Genomic DNA, 22,874 nt, shown 5'->3' with positions numbered 1-22,874 from the left:
TTTTCTGCGAGGCTATATCACAAAATTTACACCAAATTACATTTTATATTCATTCATTTAGCAGACACTTTTCCCAACAGTGACTTACAGTGACTACTATGCCTCTGGATGTGGGAGGAAACCAGAGCAATAAAGAAACCCATGCACAACAAGTAAACTCCACACAAACTGAGAGGGGACTGAACCCATATCCTCTTATACCATCCAGGTGATACGACACAATTATATAGATCATTTGGTATTGGGTAAGTTTATGTAACTTTTATAAAATTAGGAGAGAAATTGTTCTAAAAGACATGGTTCTGAGACCTTTCTTGAATGCTATGAGGGATTCAGCACTCCTGAAGGAAACAAGAAGTTTATTCCACCACACTTGAACCAAGAACAAGAAATTTTTCATTTTGGACCTGCCATGAGTGAGAACACCATGCGACCAGGATGACAGCGATCTTACTGCTAACATAGTGGTATAGTGAGTAGCGCTGCTATCTCACAGCAAATGGGTGGTGCAAGAAGATGTGGGTTCAATCCCTGCTCAGTCTTTGTGGAGTTTGCATGTTGTGTCTGTGTGTGTTTCTTTTGGGTGCTCTGGTTTCCTCCCACACTCCAAAGACAGGAGGTTCAGGTTCCCCCGTAGTGTGTGAGTGACAGAGAGAGTGCGTCCCGCTGATGTATGGATGAGTGGCCCAGTGTAAGTAATGTATCCAGCAGTGTAAGTCACCACGGTGAATAATGTGTGTGGGCTGATAACACTACATAGTATCCATTGTAAGTCGCTTTGGAGAAAAGCATCTACTAAAAAAATGTACTGGTATGCAGGAATTGTTGAAAAATGGCAACTAAAAATATTTTGAATTGTTGAATGAACACTGCTCCACTAAACCTGCCTCCTGAACTTTTGTTTACTCAGCATTATTTCACATTGGAGGGAATCAACTACTAACTTCATAAATGTATATGAAACACAACATTCTGGTTGTTAGAAGCCCTTGATCATGTGATCTATTCAGCTTCAGTTCATGAAACTGATTTTTCATCATAGTGAATAATAATGAGAGCACACATAACTTGTGTCTTTATCAGTATATATTTATTTCATTTGCACAGCAAATTAACGATAAAACCTCAAAAGATCCATATTTTCTGAGTGGCCTAGCTTATAACTTAATTTTGATACTGCTTTTTGAATACTCATGGATTTTTTCATTAACATCCTGACAAAAAAGAAATAAAAGCTTAGTAAACAAACTAACATCAGTGTACAGAAGCTGCAGTAAATTCAGAACATTATCACAATCAGGGAGAAGTCAGTGCGCGTGCTGCAGTTTTGTCTCCAGAAGTAATTCCTGTAGAGGCTGCTGGAGGCGTTGTTTCCCTTCTCACAGGTTAGGCGGTTGTCTTCACTTTCTTCATTATTGTCTGAACCCAAGGCAGTGACGGGTGCGCACATATCTGCTTCTTTACTGTGTGCAGTCTGGAAAAGTTAAAAAAAAAAAAAGTTTAAATGCTGCAGACAGGACTTGATGCAGAAGATGAGGAGCTGAATTCTGGATGGAAACACTCCTGGTTTTACTCGTGGGCGGTTGCATTCTTTAACATGATAAATAACAGTCGATGGCAAAGATTTTAGATATCAACTAAAGAAACCAAAAACACACACATTTTCGGAACCGCTCGTCCCATACGGGGTCGCGGGGAACCAGAGCCTACCCGTCAACACAGGGCGTAAGGCCGGAGGGGGAGGGGACACACCCAGGACGGGACGCCAGTCCGTCGCAAGGCACCCCAAACGGGACTCGAACCCCAGACCCACTGAAGAGCGGGACCCGGTCCAACCCACTGCGCCCCCCGGTAGAAACCAAAAACCTTTTTTTAAAAAAAACTAATGTTTTCATTTGTATTACACTTGAAGTAGTAATTGTGAAATCTAATAATAGATGCATGTTTTAAGACGGCGTTCAAATTTTACCTGCTTATACATTTAACTCATATTTCCTTGTTCCATGAATCAAGTTATGGTGTAATGACTCACTTACATCACAGCACGAAGGAGGCATCTCTCATCTGTTTCCTGAACGCTTAACACCGATTTTGCTGGAACTCTGGATTTGAACAATTCAAAGCAGCAAACTCCTGCTTCACTGCCACCTGTAAATGAAACAACATTATAATTACTTTTCAAAAATCAGACATTGGTTTCTACACCTCAGGAAAGTAAACTTCAGCTATTGTTTTCTTTTTAGTACTAGTACCAAATATCAGTAACTGAACTTCTTCTGTTTAGCTGTGGCCCAAGAATAGATGAGACACACAAGCATCGTCTGAACTGCTTGTCCTGAGCAGGGTCGCTGCGAGCCGGAGCCTAACCCGGCAACATAGGGCGTAAGGCTGAAGGGGGAGGGGACACACCCAGGACGGGACGCCAGTCCGCTGCAAGGCACCCCAAGCGGGACTCAGACCCTAGACCCATCGGAGAACAGGACCCGGTTCAACCCGCTGCGCCACCACCCCCCCCCCTCAGATGAGACACTAATCCAAAATTTACAAGAAAGACAGAAAATGACAATGAAAACATCTGAGAGAAGAGAGACTGAGAGAAACACAAGCTGAGCACCAGGAAACAGAAGATGCACGTACTGTAACTCAGCGTCAGGGAGACGAGGGCGCTGAAGATGAGAGCGACGACGCAGAGGTGCTTCATGTTGTCTGGTGGTCTCTTTCTGTTCAGTCCTGAGATGAAGCTGTTCTGATCGCGGAGCCGCGGCCACCCATCTTTTATGGGCCCTCCAGCCTCCGACTTTCCACGGTGACCCACGTTTTCTTCTTACGCTGCATCACACACGAAAGGGAAATCCCAGGGAAACTACTCCTGGTCAAGGTTGGAAAATGGACTTGTGTGGAAGGAAGTGACTTCACAGCAATATGGTGCTGCGGTTGAGCTACTTTTAGCACCAAGCGGCAACCTCTCGTGCATCGCTACACTTTTCTAAGCAGTGTCACACTTCGTTCTGTGTCATTGATACGTTTTTATAACACAGCACCGCTTGCACGTCGGTCTAAAAATGTTTATTTCTCACGGCCCATTTTTATATTTTATTGTAAATCTCTGCTTCCTTACAAATGACAGTAACGTGCTGTCAAACCAGTGAATGAGAGTGTTATATGAAATTCAAGTTACGTTAAAAGCTGACTTTGTCACTTTTACCGTAGCTGCATTTAAGAGATTGTCAGTACATTCCATAAACGTTATTAAATAAAACATTCCATAATTACTCAGCGACTGAAAGGTTTGTCTGTGGAATATAAGGATTCTCTCTTATGGCTCTGCTTTCTTCGACTGGGGTTTGACGCTGCTCTCTCGTTCTTACTGTCTGCTTTCTATTTCACTCAGTTCCGTGTCTGGTGATGCTGTTTTTGTTAGTGTGACAGACTATCACCAAGGCTGCACTATTATGGTCCACATGAATTTACAATCTGGAATGTCGATGCAATAAAGAGAAAGAGGTGTTTCATCTTCTGAAAAAGAAACAAAAATAGTTATTGCATGACTATAAGAAACCCATATCTCTTCCGTGTTACAAAGAGTTCATAAGCAGAAGGTAGTACAGGTGTTAGATACCTATTCCTCGCATGCAAAGGCTTTGGGTTCAAGTCCCTGCTTCTGCTGTAGTGCCATGAGCAAGACACCTGAATTCAACAATGAAAGTCACCCAGGTCTATGAATATATGAATAACTCTATGTTGCTCATTGCACAAACCTAATATTGTAATTTGCATTGGAAAAAAGTGTCAGACCTAAATAAAAACAGCAGTGTCTACTGAATGCTGATTCTACTAAATATGAAACTACACTTATGGCAAGTAAATTAGGACAAGGGTAGTACAGCAGGTAGCGCCGGTGCTTCACAGCTCCTGGGCCGTCACTTTTGGATGCAGGTTCGAGCTCCGCTCATACTGTGCGGAATTTGCAGTTTCTCTCCATGTTCAAGTAAACTTCCCCTGCGTGCTCTGGTTTCCTCTCAGAAGACAAACACAAGGGTTTCACATGGATTTATAACTCAAAATTGCCCTTAATGTGTGAATGTGAGTAAATGTCTGTATGTGTGTGTGTGTGTCTCTATGTGTTGGGTTGCTCATTGTGTGAATGTAGGGATGCTCAGGACAGTGCATAGCATTGCACGTCACTGTGGACATAAGTAAATGTTAAAAATTTCTTTGATTTGCTTTTGAGAAAAATGTCTACAGAAGGAATATGTGTAAATTTGAAGGTCATCACCAAACAGGAATGAACAGCTTGAGATCCGGCTCACAAGGGGCTACCTAGTAGAAGTGTGGATCTCAAAGTGTTGCTTTCTGACAAGTCACACTTGTACATTTCCATAGGATAAACTACCTTTTTTGTGACGAAATGTGTGTTTTGTGATTTTGATCGATTTCAGGGTCACAGAGACCCCCCATCCTTGGCCACGTTGTGTAGCTATAAGAAGCATACTAATATTGCTGCACCACTGTTTAGTAATACTAATGCATGTCACACCCTCCACCTCGACAACGAGGAGCACCTGCGGCCAATCAGGGGCAGGGCACAAAAAAGGACATCCTGGAGCGCAGGAAGATGCGGAACCTCGTTCAGCCTTACTCTTGGAGGCTTTTGTTGTGGTATTAGCACACGTCTGCAGTTTGTTCATTATATCTTGAACCCACGTCTTGTGCTTCTAGGATCATTTTGCTTACCTCTTCCCTGACCTCCTTGTCCTTGTTCCTGTTCCTCAACCCTCCTTCTCCTGAATCTTCTCACCCTCTTCGTCTCCCTCGACCCATTGCCTGTTCTTCGATTCATGGTTTCCGGATTCTCCTCACGACGTCTGTTCCTCGGTGACCTTCACTAGTTTCCTGACCACGACTTTCGGATCATCCCCTCATCCAGTGCACCTCTGCACTGCACTTGGGTCTCATGACCCACTTCCCAGACGGAATCATGACAATGTATTAAGTCCGTTCCATCCGTCAAATCTTTATTCATTTCATGAAAAGTCCCGGCAACACAGCAGCATACAGGTAGAGAAAGTATACTGAGAAAATATAAATATGTCCAAGCACACAGAGCAAGGACTCAAGGTCAAAATGCTAGAATATATCACAAATACAATCACACGGGACTTTCTAATAACTCCCACATGAGTGACCAGACTTTCCAGAAGTCCTTTGAATTGTCATGCAAATCAAATCTTAATTTCTCAGTTGAAAGAAGTTTAAACACTTCAGATATTCATACACTTTCAGAGCAAACTTCTGGTCTAGACCACCACAATATCACATTATATTTCCTTGCCAACTATGCAAGAGTAATCAGCCTATATACCGTGAAGACATCAAAGAAACTAGGCTGTGATTTAACAAGGAAATGGGTGAAAGTGCCATCGAGTCCTACTCACAGCGACCACTTGTGTGGTTTCCAAGGCAAGGGAGGAACGGAAATGATTTTTCAAGGTTTTTTACTGTGCATGTCTGAGGGTTGCAAACAGGGAGAGAAACAGGCAAACACATCATCACCCTGAGCTGGTCTCAAACCCCACATTCACGAGTTGTAATGCAGAAGCTGTGCCACCGAGTCCCAAGCAGAGAAAGATCAAACTTCATGAGTCTGTTTCTTTGTGTTTATATCACTTCATGCTGTTGCATCAAATGCATTATCAAGTCCATTGTGGATTCTGCACTGGAGTTCCAACCTTTATGTTATATATCTCTTAGTATATGACTTGATTTGTTGCTCACAGTAGATACCTTTAACAATGTGCAAATGACAAAACTGAAATTGAAATGCGTGCTGATGAACATGTATCATGTCTAAATGTTTTCACCTGTTCTTGCCCTACATTTATCTTGAGTTGTGCTCCACTTTTGAATGAAAATTGGCTGCCAAATGAAAACAGTATTTGCTATTTCATGAGAGGCCTGGAATCACATCATCTGTTCTTGTATCCCTCGCCACCATAAGACAAAGGTTGCTCTGGTCTAATGCCTTTCACAGAATAATCAAAACACAAACATGATGATTTTTTATGAGAATATATTTATTTCATTCACATAGCAAATACAAGAAAAACCCAGTGAAAATTCTGTCTTTTCTGAGTCTCTGAGCTTATATTGCAGTTTAACTTTTATAAATATTAATATGCCGGCAGAATGAAACCAAAGAATTTATGAACTAATTAACATCAAGAAGATTTTAATTTCAATGTACAGGAACTACAATATCTTCAATAAATGGATTCAGTTTAGAAAATGTAAATCCGCATGTCACTGGAATTTTTTTGGTTTTTGTAACTGAAGCTTTTAAAGGCCTCTAGGGGGCTTTCGCTGTGGCATTAGCAGGTGTCTGCAGTTTGTTCATTATATCTTGAACCCAGGTCTCGGAGGGGTACACGCATCTCTCAGATTTCTTTACTGTGTGAAATCTGCAAAAGTAAGAACCGCAAGTTAAAACGATGCACACAGAGGATATGGAGCTGGGCTGGTGTTAGTCATGCAAGAGGTGTTGTGGTTGTACACTTTGACATGCTAAATAAGGAGGCGTAATCAGCATTTTTATAAGGTACCTGTTGACCAAGAACATAAAAATTGTATGTGTAATGATATACTCTTATAAAATGATAATACTATAATGAAACAAATGAATACATTTTTTCACTTTGAAGTCGAACATTTTACCAAATAGCCTGTTTATGCAATCAGTTAAGTTTTCCTCATTCAATAAAGAGAAGCTATGATAGAATGGCTAATTAATAACCACTTACATCACACCCCGAATGGGGCATCTGTGATCTGTCTCCTCAAAGTGTGTCACTTTTTTCACCGGAATTCTCGATTCGAAGAATTCGAAGCAACACTTCTCTGGTCCGTTGGTGTCTGCAAATGAAATGTTATTATTACTTCGTAAAAATCGAACGTTCGTTTGTACAGCTCGAGAACACACACCGCTGTTTTGTTTGCGATATTGACATGAACAGTTCAGGTTTTCGCTATTTACTCAGATGTGGCCCAACAATCCAGAGCTGAGAGACTCAACAAGTTCGTAAATGTGAAAAAAATTCAGAAAGAAAGTAGTGAGAGAAAAGAGATGGAGAGAAACACAAGCTGAGCACCCAGGAAACAGAAGATATACGTACAGTGGCTCAGCGTCAGGGAGACGAGGGCGCCGAGGATGAGAGCGACGACGCAGAGATGCTTCATGTTGTCTGGTGGTTTGTTCTGTTCAGTCCCGAGGAGGTGCTGTTCTGATCGTGGAGTCGAAGTCACCCATCTTTTATAGGCCCTCCGGCCGATGATTTTTGCTGGCAGTTCACTTTTTCGGAAAACCGCTCCATCACGTGTGGAAGGGAAGTCCCCGGGAAACTACACTGGGTCAAGGTTGGAAACTGGACCTGCGGCACTAGGAAATGAATTTGTAGTGAAATGGTACATGGTGAGATACCTTCAGCATCACGCAGCATCTCCTCATGCATCAATTTACTCTTTTAACCAATATCTCACTTGATTGTGTGTTGTTCAGATTTTTCTATTGTATAAGTTCTATGTGCCAACCTAGAATTGTGCACATGAGACATTGTCCTGCTCATTATGCAGCTACACATGTGATGTGCTGTACACTGGTTCAAATGGGGGAATGTGGCAAATTGACTGTACTCTAGAATCATGTGTCTACATCCAAATCTCTCCTTCTGTTGGTGTAGTGACTCTTTGTCTTGTTCTCTAATATGTATGTTGCTTTGGAGAAAAGCGTTTGCTAAATGGATAAATGTCACTGTTAACAATATTCGTAAAAATTATGAGCTGCAGTTACTTCAGAAATGACTGGGGAGAAAAATCAACCTGGTTTGGCTTGAATTTCAAATAAGGGGGGAAGTGAGTCCAAAAGAGGTGTTTTAAAACCCTTCCTAAATGTGGAGTGAGATTCAGCACTTCCGAGTGACAAAGGGAGGTCATTCAACCACATCAGAGCCAGAACCGAAAACCTTTGTGCTTTTGATTTTGGACCTCTTGTACGTGAGACCACCAATCAGGCAGAGGAAGAATAGCGTAGCAGTGTGGTTGGGGTGTAGTGAGTGATCAGGTCTTATACATATTGAGGAGTAGAATCTTACATGGTTTTGTAGGTCTTAACCAGAGTGTTGAGTTTGATCCAAGCGGCTATAGGAAGCCAAAGCAGAGTGATGAGGAGGGGTGATACATAGGATTGCTTTGGCAGGTGAAATATGACTCATTCAGCACCGTTCTGTATCAGCTGGAGAAGTTTGATGGCAAAGTTTGATAGAAGGCCAGATAGGAGAGAGTCACAGTAGTTCATGCAGGATGTCATCATGGTCTGGACAAGGAGTTGCGTAGAGTTTGTAGGGCGATAAGGGCGGATCCTGCGGGTGAGAGAGACGAAATAGGGGAATTATAAAAAAATATTAGAAAAATCATTAATTATTATTAACTGCAGTTAAGAGCAGTTACTAAATATCCATATAATGAATGGTTAGGGCGCAAGATCCGCTCCAGAGCTCAATAGCACTCAGCTAGAGCACATCAGCATGAGATTTGTGCTTTAAGTAATACATAATAGTATTATTCAGCATAGACTTTTTTGTGCAGATCAAATAGAACAGAGAAGCTTATGATTTTTTACTGGAGTTAAGGGCCTCAACTGAAACTTGAACCAACAACCATTTGGTTATATGATCCTTAACTACTACACCACTTTCAGACAAGAGAGCCATACTGAGGTTTTTCTAGAAGGTTCTGCTTGTTAATTTTGCAGATTGTGCTAAAAAGTTATTTGTAAGAAGGTTGCCATAATTTAATGTAATTATTTTGTCATGCATATTTATAACATTGTTCATAATTTGTCTAACCTTTCGCAAAGAGCAAAATTTTCATAAAAATTCTGCCATTTTTTATAAATATAAACACTTTTATAATTTGTAAGATAGAGTTCAATATTTAAAATGAACTGTTTCATATTATAGGTGGGGGCGCAGTGGCGCAGTGGGTTGGACCAGGTCCTGCTCTCCAGTGGGTCTGGGGTTCGAGTCCTGCTTGGGGTGCCTTGTGACAGACTGGCGTCCCGTCCTGGGGGTGTCCCCTCCCCCTCCGGCCTTACGCCCTGTGTTGCCGGGTGGGCTCTGGTTCCCCGTGACCCTGTATGGGACAAGTGGTTCTGAAAATGTGTGTGTGTTTCATATTATTTTAAGCTCAGGGATGTCAGGGAGGGAATGAGAGTTTGATAAAATCAAGTTATGGTTTGTATTTTATACCTCAGCTGAAGTCAAAATGTGTCATGTGCCTTATCAGTTTATTATCTTAAAACCACTGAAATACTGGTGTTTGTACATGAGTGCTGGAGCTTTGAATGCAAAATGGCATCAGAAATTGACATATGAATTCAAACTGGCACACATTTTAAATATTAACTTTGCCTATGGGCGAAACTGTAAGTTGCTTTGAATGAAATGGTCAACCAAGAACTGAAATAACCTTAGTAACGAGGGACAGCAGGTAGCTTTGTGGCTTGTGTCATCACCTTACAGTTGGAAGGTCCCGGGTTTGGTTTCCCGCTGCAGCTAAATTACCCTTGATCATGGTACTTACCCTAAGCTGCTTCAGTGAAAAAAAATCTAACCACTGTATAAATACATAAATACTCATAAACGTCATACCCATCACTGAAAGAGTTCTTGGAGAAGGGTATCATCTTAACAAAGTTAATGTTGTAATTGAAGTCTCTGTCTCGTAAGAGACCATGAGGTGTATTGCGCTGTCAATTTCTGTTAAATCAGCTTTACACATTAAATTTACTCTTCTAGCAGACACTTTTCTACAAAGCTACTTACAGTTATTTACCCATTTATACAAGTGGGTAGTTTGACTGGAGCAACTTAGGATATGTACCTTGATCATGGGTAGTATAGCTGGGGGTGGGATTCAAACATGTGACCTTTGGGTATAAGGTAGCAGCTCTACCCATTACACCACCAACTGTCCCAGCTAAAGCTGGGCTGGGAACCTGTAACCATTAAATCCAAAGGCAACAGCCTTAACCGCTACCCTACCAACTGTTCCATGGCCCTTTCCACCTTTTCTCCACACCACGCACTTCACACTCAACCAAGACACCCATGCAAATCTCACCACGTTATTTTATGCACTTGTGCATCTGACACACCTGTCAGTACAACCCAAAGAGCTTTACAGTTCAAACTTTTATTACACTTATTTTCCAAATCAGTTCACCTCCCTTTTCTGAAAATCTCAGAGTCAAAGGTGCATCAGCAGAGCCTTGCAGGTTTCACTACTCATACTCCCTTTCTCAGTATGTCTGTTTTATCAAATCGTTTTGTGTAAATCACTTTTTCATTATGTCTTTTCTTTCCCTATTTATAGCACTTAGACTAACCGGTTTATCCTTCTGTATTTTATCCTTTTTTATTGTTACATTGCTTAGCTAACAGTTTTATCCCGAGCGTCTGAAAAATATACATTGTGACCTGGTGAGACAACCAGAGCAGGGCTGCATGTGATGGAGATCATCAAGGACCTGCCAGATTTAATAAAGATCATGTTTACCAAGACAACATGGGTAGTTTGGGGGTTCATATGTCATATACTGCTGTACTACCCATAATCAAGCTACTTATCCTGAATTGCTCCAGTAAAATTACCCAGCTGTATAAACAGGTAATTAGTTGCAAGTCAGGGTGGCAAGGTGACCCAACAAGTAGCGTCGCTGTCTCACAGTGCCTGCGTGCGTGGTGCTAGAGGACATAGGTTCCATCCCCGCTCAGTCTGTGTGGAGTTTGCATGTTCTCTCCGTCTCTGTGTGGGTTTCCTCTGGTTTCCTCCCACAGTCCAAAGACATGCTGTTCAGGTTGAGTGACAGAGAGAGTGTGTTCTACTGATGTATGGATGAGTGACCCAGTGTAAGTAGTGTATCTAGCAGTGTGAGTGTAAGTCACCATGGTGAATAAGGTGTGTGGGCTCAAAACACTACATAGGGTTCACTGGAAGCTGCTTTGGAGAAAAGTGTCTGCTAAATAAATAAATGTAAGTCACAACATTAAAGTCGCTTTGGAGAAATGCATGAGTAAATGTGTATATGGTTGCGAAGCTGGGATTCTATTATCCCTGGCTTTTTTTCCTCGTCTTATAATGAAAACGAATTTTTTGTTGGCTTGTATTACAGGACCAAGTCTCCAGTTTCCATCAAGGCTACTCTAACGTTTCACTGGTACCGTAACTGCATACTTCAATGTTGTTTAATGCCTTTCTCAAAGGTACTGAATCTGCAACTTGAACTTACAGCTTTCAGCTTAGTAATCTTTTAACCACCATACAGCCGACTGAAATATTTAGTATTTGCCCCATTAGCCCATTTACATGCTTTCTAGTGCCATGGTCAGTTCTACACCTTAGACTCCACAAAGGTGGTTCATGCAGGCAAATCCAGCAAACCTGCATCATCAGTCACCTTGAAACCCTCACCTAACCACAACCAGGGGAGGGATGAGCACTTGTATGAGAAAGAGCAGCATTCAGCTGTTGTGTGGTTACCGGCCTACATGCTCTGTGCCCACTGCAAGTACGGCGGCTTTAACGCGAAACGTTTCCGGGGTGGAGGGAATGGTATCGGTGGTGAAAATTCTCGGTAAAAAAAAAATCCAAATGACGTGATGTCATCTATCTTCCCACACGTAAAGGTCACAAAGTGCCCAGAAATGAATGCATACTTTCATGCAAAAGACTCCAGCTTGAGAGTTAAAATTCAAGCATTAATATGAACATGAACGGTCATCAGAGCATTGCAAACTGTGGGGGGGGGGGGGTTCAGTCCAGTATTCTTCCTTACATAGTTCTAATTAAATTGCACTTCTTAATTATGTGAAAAATTACTCTTTTCACTTGGTTTTTGTGGTTGTTAAATACCTTGATTGCGCAACCCAGTGTCATAACCAAGTGTGAAACCCTTTGTCTTTTAACTCTTTAGCAATTTACCAACTTCTGTATCGGTAACGAGAAAAATTCAGTTCTAAACCTCTGCTAAGAAGAATCATCACATTGACACGAAACTCACACTACCGACACGCCGCACTGTAGGGACCATGTTGACTAGTTTGTGTTTTCTTCAGTCTGGAGCAAACATGGTGCTCAGCAATTCTTGCATTTCGGTTTCATGTGACCACAAAGTGCTCTGCCGATCTTTAGGTGTTTTTCTGCAAACTCTGCACATTTTGTAGATGCAGTGAGGTCTTTGGTGTTTGGTCTTTCTTCCTAGCACCCTGCCGTGAGGTGCAGTGAAGAGCTCTGTGTGTTGCACCTTCTCTCTAGGTGGTCTCACGGTCCCTCAGCAGTTGCCTCCTGGTCCAGCTGATCTGTGTACAGTGACTGCCCTCTCTAGATAGTGTGTGTGTGTGTGTGTGTGTGTGTGTGTCATACACCCCCTTTCCTTCCTTTACCACTAACTGGGGCAGCTGATTGCATAGTAGGTAGTACTGCTACCTAAAGGTTGCACATCTGAATCCTGCCTATTTCTGCGGTACCCTTGACCAAGGTGCTTGCCCTGAATTACTGTAGTGAAATTGTAAGCGATTGGAGAAAAATTAATAAATCAATAAATGTAACTATGACTGCCCTTAGTGATCAAAGTAATATTAATAGCCATAGATTTGTTTTGATTATTAATTCCTAATTTCTAGTCATTTATTTATATGTGTGCAAAGATAGAGAGAGAGAGATAAAGATTACATTTAGTGTTCAGTCTGCAATAAAGATGTAATGGCGACTGGAATAGGATGAACAGAAAGTAATGATTAAAAATACAGAAATTTAGGAAAAAAGTTGTTAACCCTTACTGTACTGTCATGAGAAAATCTTTAAGAGACAGTAAAGGTGAAGGACATCATGGGAATGTTCACACATAGAGTAGATGGACAGTGGGTATCAGAAGTCTCCACACTGAAACTGAAACTGCAACTTTAAATTTGCATTTGCATGTATTCATTTAGTAGATGCTTTTCGCCAAAGCGACGTACATCTCATAGAAAATACAATGTGTTCATGACGTTAACAGAAAGAGACACTTAGATGCAGACGTGTGAGTCTTAAGTACAGTTTCTTTCCACCATATGAACCAATGTTCATCACACGAGTAGTTACATTTTACATTTACGTTTATATTCATATATCATACATATATTATTTATATTCATTTAGCAGACGCTTTTGTCCAAAGCGACGTACATCTCAGCAAAAAGTACAATTTATGCCTTACATTGAGAGAAGGAGACATAGCTACAGACATGAAAGTCTTGAGCAAACCTAGTTGTTCCCTACCACTTGCCGCACCGAGGTTCATCGTTCGAGTAGGCATTTTATCATAAAATCCACAATTCCTGATCCAACTTCAGTTGATTAAAAGCTGGAATCAAGACAAATAATGTCTACTTTTTCCACCTTGTAATTAACAATTAAGCTCAGAAACCAAGGAATCATTATTAAGAAAAGCTGGGAAAAAGCTTTGTTTGAAAAATACCTTGGTTAAATACGTACAGACGCCTTTTATAACTGGGGATGTAATTGGATAGGGTCCAAATGATGTACAAAGGTCATTGGCCTTCATCCGACCACAGCCTTTCAACATGAAGGCGAACACACCACCAGCTCAACCGAGGAACAGTCTGAAAGACAAAGATCAACCCCCTGGAACGACTGAGTCAGAGGCTGGACCTCGGTACTGTAGTAAATGTGTGGACTGATCATGGGAGATCCCCTCGCATTCTTTCTGAGCTTCACCTCTTCTGCAAGGTTGATAGAGACCTACTAAAACAGACTTACTGCGGTAGCCAGAGCATAACGTGTTCTTACAAACTGTTAGTCAAAGTATGTCCTAACATTACATTTATTCATTTAGCTGACACTTTTTTCCAAAACAACAAACATTGCTCAGGCACTTGTAATTATTTACCAATTTATACAGCTGGGTATTTTTTTAACTGGAACAATTTAGGGCGAGTACCTTTCGCAAGGGTACTAGAGCCAGAGGTGGGAATGAAACCTGTGACGTGTCAACACAAGGGCAGTCACGCTAACCACTACACTAACAGCTGTTCCAGATATGTGAACTCTGAGGAAGAACAAATGATTTTAAATGTTTAGTAAGTTAATATTTTTTCCCATACTGGAAGAGTTCAGTTTTCTTTACATGGAGCTGGAAGTGCGGTGGTTCGAGCTGTTACATCATGATCTGAAGGTCGCTGGTTTGAATCTCACCTACTGCTGTCGTATCATAAAGCAAGGCACTTATCCTGAGTTGCTGCTGTAACAATCAATAAAAAAATAAAATTACCCAGCTGTATAAACAAATGTGTTAATGACTGTATGAAACGTAATGTTATAAGTTGCTTTGGAGAAAAGTATCCACTAAATAAATAAATGTGATCTTAGTTCCAATTTGTGAACTGAGGTATTTGGTGTGGAGCTCTTGTTTTATTAATTTTTTGTTGACCATTGACTATGCTACTTAGTTTCCAACATGCAACGTCTGACAACGCAACATCTGAAAAATGCATACAAGTTAAAACAATGGCTCATTTTATTTAAACAGAAAGCAAGAATAACTAGTCTGAAGTATCGCTGTTCATCACTACTTCTGGAGAACTCTAAATGAACATCTAATTATAGAACTTGCTTCTAGCCAATTTGGAAATAAATATTTTTTATTCATGTTGGTTGATATTTAGATTAGAATGCAAATTGAACATGGCCACTGAAGAGGAGAGTGTGATGGTCAACAATGGCAGGGCATAGATTTACTCAGGTGTGCTTTCTAGAGGTTTTCGAGGCTTTCTCTCTCTTTTGGTGAACTGTTCACTGAAAAGGCTGCACCCATGGTCATTTTATGAGTAATATAAACCTGTGTAAATGTTATAAGTTAATGTATTTGCCATTTATTGTTACATGTAGCTTTTGAACAGCAATGGACTGGTGTCTCATCCAGGGTGTGTCCCCCTCAGCCTTGCACATGGTGATTCCAGGATAGGCTCTGACCCTGTCCAGGACAAACAGTTAATGATAATAGATGGATACAACTTTTGAACACACACACACACGCTTGGCCCATACGGAACCGGAGCCTACCCGGCAACACAGGGAGTAAAGGCCGGAGGGGGAGGGGACGCACCCAGGACAGGGCACCAGTCTGTCGCAAGGCACCCCAAGCGGGACTCGAACCCCAGACCCCCTGGAGAGTAGGACCCGGTCCAACCCACTGCGCCACTGCACCCCCTCGCCCACTGAGAACAGAATTTTATAATTTTATTGTGAAGTTGGCCAGTTTTTTTCCACTTTAATAAAGTTCCTTCTTATGGCATTACCACCGCACAGTATTTTATTTGAATCAGCAGTCTGAGGGTGTGTGAGTTTTCCAACCTGTACGAAATCACATCCACCTATACTTCACACATGCACTGTAATCCTTTTCTGCCAGAGGTTGTTAATCTCACGGTACATCAATTCTAATTTTAAAAAACATTTCAATAAGTTGTGCTCTTCTCCTATTATGTGTCACGTCCACACCCACAACACAAGTGACAACACCTGACTTTGCGCTAGCTCCTGACAAATCGCTCACCCTATAAAGACCCTCTTCAGCCCCCGTACTGTTGTGGAATCTCGTTTGGGACAACTGCCCTTACGCACACGCACACGCACACGCACACGCACACGCACACGCACACGCACACGCACACGCACACGCACGGTTTTTGACTCCTTGCTTTGTTTTCTGACCACGTCCATGGATCCTCGTTCCTGTCCTGTTCGCCGATTGACCGACCCTTCGCCTGTCCACGGTTTTGAGAATTTGCCTCTTCCCTCAACTTCAGATTAACAACGCTGCACTTGGGTTCAGCTGTCCCGGCTCCCTATGTAGGTGGTTTGCTAATTGTTCCTGGTAACCAGTTCTGTGTTTTCAAACCAGAAAGTCTATGTCAGTATTTAGCAAGCTGCAAATCAATGAGATATACACTCACGGCCATGTTATTAGGTACACCAGTTCAACTGCTTGTTAATGCAAATATCTAATCAGCCAGTCACGTGGCAGCATCTCAATGCATTAGGCATGTAAACATGGTCAAGACAATCTGCTGAAGTTCAAACTGAACATCAGAATGGGGAAGAAAGGTGATTTAAGTGACTTTGAATGTGGCATTGTTGTTGATGCCAGACAGGCTGGTCTGAGTATTTCAGAAACTGCTGATCTACTAGAATTTTCACACACAACCATCTCTAGAGTTTAAGAGAAAATATCCAGTGAGCAGCAGTTTTGTGGGTGAAAATGCCTTGTTGAGGTCAGAGGAGAATGGCCAGAGTGGTTTGAGCTGATAGAAAGGCAACAGTAACTCAAATAATCACTCATTACAACTGAGGTATGCAGAAGAGCATCTCTGAATGCACAACACGTTGAACCTTGAAGCAGATGGGCTACAGCAGCAGAAGACCGCACCGGTTGCTACTCCTGTCAGCTCAGAACAGGAAACTGAAGCTACAATTTGCATGGGCTCACCAAAATTGGACTGTAGAAGATTGAAAAAATGTTGCCTGGTCTGATGTGTCTCGATTTCTGCTGCGACATTCAGATGGTAGGGTCAGAATTTGTCATAAACAACATGAAAGCATGGATCCATCCTGCCTTGTATCAACACTTCAGGCTGGTGGTGGTGGTTTAATGGTGTGGAAGACATTTTCTTGGCACACTTTGAGCCCCTTAGTACCAATTGAGCATTGTTGAAATGCCACAGCCTACCAGAGTATTGTTGCTGACCATGTCCATCCCTTTATGACCACAGTGTACCCATCTTCTGACGGCTACTTCCAGCAGGATAATGCGCCATGTCACAAAGCTCAAATCATCTCAAACTGCTTTCTTGAACATGACAATAAGTTTACTATACTCAAATGGTGCGGGGGGTGCGGTGGTGCGGTGGTGCAGTGGGTTGGACCGGGTCCTGCTCTCCAGCGGGTGTGGGGTTCGAGTCCTGCTTGGGGTGCCTTGCGACAGACTGGCGTCCTGTCCTGGGTGTGTTCCCTCTCCCTCCGGTCTTACGCCCTGTGTTTCCGGGTAGGCTCCGGTTCCCCGCGACCCTGTAGGGGACAAGCGGTTCGGAAAGTGTGTGTGTGTGTGTGTGTGTATACTCAAATGGCCTCCACAGTCACCAGATCTCAATCCAATAGAATGCCTTTGGGAGGTGGAGGAATGGGAGATTCTCAGCCGATAAATCTGCAGCAACTGCGTGATGCTAACATGTCAATATGGACCATAATTTCTGAGGGATGTTTCCAGCACCTTGTTGAATCTATGCCATGAAGAATTAAGGCAGTTCTGAAGGCAAAAGGGGGTCCAACCTGCCACTAGCAAGGTGTACCTAATAAAGTGGCTGGTGCTGCTTCAAAGCATGAACCAATGCGATCTGGGGTTCACTTTTTTCTGCACTCTGCACCACACATGATTTCCTCTAAAGCGACATATGGAATTGATCATTAGAAACCTATTGTGTCACATGAGAAAAATTTCTTCTCATTAAATAACCATTTCGTAGTGAAACTAAGGGACACAAGGGGTTTGCGTACTTTCAAGCAGCACGGTATAACTTGATGTGAAGCCAGGTTTTGCCACTAATTAATTCTGATGTCCTAGATGAACCATTACCTAGGTAAGATGGCAGTGCATCTGATAGCAGAGTGATTACCTTTGGATCTGGAAGGTGTTGGTTCAAATGTCACCTACCTTTCCGCAATGTACTTACCCCACGTTGCTCCAGTAAAAATTACCCAACTGTATAAATAGTTCTAAGTATCTTAAAACTGTAAGTTGCTTTGGAGCAAAGCAGCAGTTGAATGAGTAAATGTAGGTAACTCTAAGTAAAGCAGATTCAGAGAATATGAGTAACCCAATGCAACTGTAACTAAATTTGGATTTTGAGCATCTGCAATGACTGTCAGCACTGAGAAGTTACAATACATCGGACAGTGACTTATTACTATTCTCAGTTTGAATCTTGCTCCTGCCAGTGCTGCTGTGCCTTTGAGCAATGCATTTACCCTGAGCTACTCCAGCATAAATACCATTGTTCCCCATTTTCATCAGCCACTTGCCCTGTGTACCACTGGTACCTTGCAGCACCTGAGTTGCACATTTGGACATTGGGTCAAATCTGGCTCAGTCTGTAGTGTTCTGGTTTCCTCCCAAAATCCAAAGCCATGTGCTTCAGGTGGACTGGTAACTTTGAATTGTCCCTGGAGTCTGTATCATTACCGTGTTGTGCAGTGAGGTACCATACAGGGTCTACCCCGACTCATTCTTCCATCATAGGCTCTTACCCACTAGAACCCTACACTGGGCAAGCATTTATCAATAGTGAGTCATAATATCAGCAGACTGATCTTCTACCCAATGCTTTTCTCCAAAGCAACTTAGAATCATTCACCCATTTATACAGCTGGGTAATTTTACTGGAGCAATTTAGGGTAAGCACCTTGCTCAAGGGTACTACAACTGAAGGTGTGAATTGAATCTATGACCTTTGGGTCCAAAGGCAGCAGCTCTTACCACTACACTACCAGCTGCCAGTTTTTTTGCCAGTCACATAACTTTTTAAAAACTTGTTCTAACTGATAATGTGTTTATTGGCACAACAGGTTTAATTTTTTGAAAATATATGTAAATATTATTTCAGAGTTAAAATTCAGGGAGCTAATTTTTTCATTAGTAGCTCCGAACATTAGATCGCTTCAGTTGAATCTGAGTAATTTCAGTACTTATGTTGTTTTCAAACCTAATACTGTTTTACTTATAGTAAAATAAATTTTTGTATCAGAACTTTCTCTTGAGATTTTTTTACAGTATTTGAGGACTGCTTTCGACCTTGTAATGTAGCTGACTGCAAGTCAAGGGGTAGTGTAGCAGTTAGAGCTAATGACTTACACACACACATTTTCTGCACCGCTTGTCCCATATGGGGTTGCGGGGAACCGGAGCCTAACCCAGCAACTCAGGGCATAAGGCTGGAGGGGGAGGGGACACACCCAGGACAGGATGCCAGTCCATCGCAAGGCACCCCAAGTGGGACTCAAACCCCAGACCCACCAGAGAGCAGAACCCGGTCCAACACACTGCACCACTGCGCCACTGCGCCCCCTCCTAATGACTTACATTTACATTTATTTATTTAGCAGACACTTTTCTCCAAAGCAACCTCCAATGAACTCTAAATAGTGTTATCAGTCCACACACCTTATTCACCAAGGTGACTTCCACTACTAGACACACTACTTACAACGCTGTAACCCAAACTTGTTTGTTTGAATCCAGTACCTGCCAGCCACACATGGCTTTGAGTAAAATTGTGACCTAAATGGCGAATGAATGTTAGAACTGTTTGTTTAGCACGGTGGCACAGCGAGAGAGCGCCTGGGTGATGTGAGAGGATGTGGGTTTCGTCCCCTCTCAGTCTGTGTGTAGTTTGCATGTTCTCTCCGTGTCCGCGTGGCTTTCTTACCACAGCCCAAAGACATACTGATCAGGTTCCCCACAGTGTGTGAGTGACAGAGAGAGAGTGTGTTCCACTGATGTATGGATGAGGGACCCAGTGTAAGTAGTGTATCTAGCAGTGTAAGTCACCATGGTGAATAAGGTGTGTGGGTTAGTAACACTACATAGAGTTCATTGGAAGTTGCTTTGGAAAAAAGTGTCTGCTAAATAAATAAATGTAAGTCACAACATTAAAGCCGCTTTGGAGAAAAGCGTTTGCTAAATAAATGAATGTAAATGTACATAGGGCAGTGGGGAAAGAACCTGGATTGCAGTGGAAGGACACGAGTTTGTGTTCCGGCTGTCATAGTCATGTTAATCAAGGCACTTACCCAAAATTACTACTGTAAATAACTGCTGTATAAATGGGTAAATAATTATGAGGGGCTAAGTGTACAAACTTGACGTTTTAAGTTTCCTTGGACTAAGATATCAGATAAATGTTTAGTATTTCAAGAAGAGTATTTTGAATTAGTTTTGCATTAAGTTCTTTCGATTATTGTACAAATTATAATAACTTCTTTAGATTACTGCATTGTTCTGTTCAGAACAGTTGCGGTCAGGTTTGTTGACGACGCATTTTTGCAATCTCTTTAGAAAGGGGAAAGCAAGGTAAATTTAGACTGAGTATCATGCAACATGTATCGGCAGAGTGATATGTATAACACCTATTATCAGACATCTCCTGAGCTACACATGGAACACACTGTGGTTTTCTGAGTACTACACCTTCCCCTAAATAAACATTGAAAGGAAACTTTTAGCTGATCGAAGTGGAACTACGTGCTGCTGAAATAGTGAGAGGTTTAGTAATTAAAATGAAATAAGGTAGGGTTCTCCAGCGAAAGAGATAAGGACTGAGTACCATGGTATGTAGTATTTAAGAAAAAGAAACCAAAATATGGAGGGAGAAATGTGTATTTGTGACAAAAATAGTACGATGACTGTGTGTAGGACGCATGTGTAGGAAAGGTTAGTTTGTTATCAATCTAGGATGAGCCTCCATGACCTTTGACCATTATCTCAAAGGGGCATTTAGTCAAATAGGTTCCAGCATCTACTTTTTCCGCCCCCAGCATCATCTATTTGTGGTATCGAAAGAGAAAAATCTCTCCTACGTATGGCCAAAGTAAGCACACTATTTACGTATAGAAATGCTTCACTAGAAATGCAGGAGTGACACTGCTGTTGTACGTTTAAGTACACAGTAAATAAAGAAATCCACTCATTTACGAATAATTAAGATCTAATTGCCATGATACACCTTCCCAAAGGGAAACCTCAATGAGGCCTATGAAATCACAGTTCACGGAAAACTTTGTATGGGTTCTACTCATGGGTTAATTCTTCCACCTTTAATTGTATTTGCTTCTGAATCTCTTCTGAAACAGAAGCACGTCACATTCTCAAAAACACTATACTGCTTTATATATATGTACTAAATGTAAAGTTCCATGTTCAAAGTGCCTGTGAGCATCAGTTAACCATATATCTTTGCGTTGAGCAGTGTAAGGAAAAGTCAGTGGTGAGCGAAGTGTCAGAGTGGTTAAGACTAATCCGTTGTGTTCTGCACATGTGAGTAAGAAAAACAGATTCATTTGCTGAATCCCATTGAGTCATTGAACCAGGGCCCTAACCCAACACACAGGCTTTTTAGCGCTCTTTATAGCCATTGCATTCTCCACATGAAAATCCCCCCTAATAGCATTTCATTTTTAGAGGACTTTCTCTGTCTGACTGAAAACATTTGAGCCAATATGACCCGCACTGGCTACACTAATCCGATCACACTTTTGTTAATGAAGCAGTTGCATTTCTACTTGAAACCAATAGGTGGCACAAATAACCAAATTAAAGCATCTTAGACAAACAGCATCGAGCAAGATGCGTCGAACACGCTTGGATTTTCCTTTTATATTCAAATGAAAAGCCCTAAATTCACTGTTTTGGATCATTGTAAATATTTTTTATAAAATATTCATTTAATTTCTATAAACTGACAGTGAGAGGGCATGTATTTTGTTTTGCTATTTGTGTACACACTTCTTTGCAATTCTGCAGGTGATTGCAGTGCTACTATACACAGAAAGACACCTGACCTGTGTTGACTATATTAGTCACATAGTGCTATAGTGACTAACATAGTCAACACAGACACATTTCTCAATTCCTTTCCTGAGATTTAACAGAAATATTTTTTTCTGCATTCTTAACCACTTTGCAATGTGCAAATTCAATCTGTGCCCCACTCAGCCCAGTAAAATGATGGGAAATGCATTAAACAATTTGTTGTATTTTACCTGGAATGTTCTTTAAGTCCTCTACCATTAACTATTCTCTTCTTAGAGAACCAGATGTGCTGATTACCTTCCACCACTGAACAGATTCTCTCAGTTAAAATAGGACTGATGAGGAGACACTTTTATTTGTGTTATGAAAGGGAGGAGAGACCCTCTGTGGAACAAAAAGCAAATTTGATCTACTTGTTGAGCCAGGATTAAATGAGCGATGTCATAACCACGGCATGTTCCAGGTCATGATTCTGCAGCCTTAAACGGCCAACACACGCAAGTCTACAATTCCATCTGTGGGTGCGCGTAAGCAACATCCTGGCGTGCTCACTCGAACCCAAGTTTTCCCCCCTCCGGGAAGCACAGGACAGATACGACTGAGGGGGAAAACAGGATGTCCCCTCCAGCTTAACTTTGTTTTGGTCGATCTCAATTTAGGTTTCTGATCTTTTTCGGCTATTTCTTCCCAGACTGGGCGCCAGCCTTGCCGCGATGGCGGGACCACGTCCCTCCCACCAGCGTTATCCATCACAGCTATCTCGTCCAGCTTCCCCGTAGTCTAGGTTGTGGGGAAGGAAGGTGGTTCGCCTCAGGATCCTCCATCATTCCTTATCACATCACATTTTTCTCATCCCACCTCCCCATTTTCAACCTGTGTTCTTCTTGCCTGTTCCGCTCTTCAGTAAACATACCCACGAGAACGAGCCAAAGCCAAGAGCCAGGCATTCGGGTTGATATCCAAAAATCTTCTTGAAATCTGAGAGCTGTTCGTACTGCACATTTTTTCCCATGTGTGCAATGGGAATAAAAGGAGGAATTCTGGTTCAAAACCGAAGAAGGAAATATCTCCATGTTGTCCCCAGTCAGTACTCTGACTCCAGTGACTCCATCATCTATCTTGGGTCAGCAGCTGCCAGCTCTTTGTCATATAGCATCTATTTAGAATGGCATGTACTCAA

General features: G+C 41.9%; 2 long non-coding RNA genes across 2 annotated transcripts; both read right to left on the bottom strand.

Annotated features, from left to right (window-relative positions):
* Positions 1–1,156: 1,156 nt before the first annotated feature.
* On the bottom strand, positions 1,157–2,728 carry LOC108928517 (uncharacterized). Its single transcript, XR_001965671.1, has 3 exons — positions 2,638–2,728; positions 2,037–2,148; positions 1,157–1,474 (listed from the first exon to the last, which is right to left on the bottom strand). It is a non-coding gene; the product is annotated as an uncharacterized LOC108928517 (long non-coding RNA).
* Positions 2,729–7,232: 4,504 nt separating this feature from the next.
* Positions 7,233–22,010, bottom strand: LOC108928510 (uncharacterized). The gene is made up of 3 exons (XR_001965668.2): positions 21,925–22,010; positions 8,145–8,411; positions 7,233–7,432 (listed from the first exon to the last, which is right to left on the bottom strand). It is a non-coding gene; the product is annotated as an uncharacterized LOC108928510 (long non-coding RNA).
* Between the last annotated feature and the right edge of the window lie 864 nt (positions 22,011–22,874).

This window comes from Scleropages formosus, chromosome 1, assembly GCF_900964775.1.
Source record: "Scleropages formosus chromosome 1, fSclFor1.1, whole genome shotgun sequence".
Taxonomy (NCBI): domain Eukaryota; kingdom Metazoa; phylum Chordata; class Actinopteri; order Osteoglossiformes; family Osteoglossidae; genus Scleropages; species Scleropages formosus.
The sequence above is the reverse complement of the archived record's forward strand: the minus strand, read 5'-3'. Positions and strand labels throughout refer to the sequence as shown.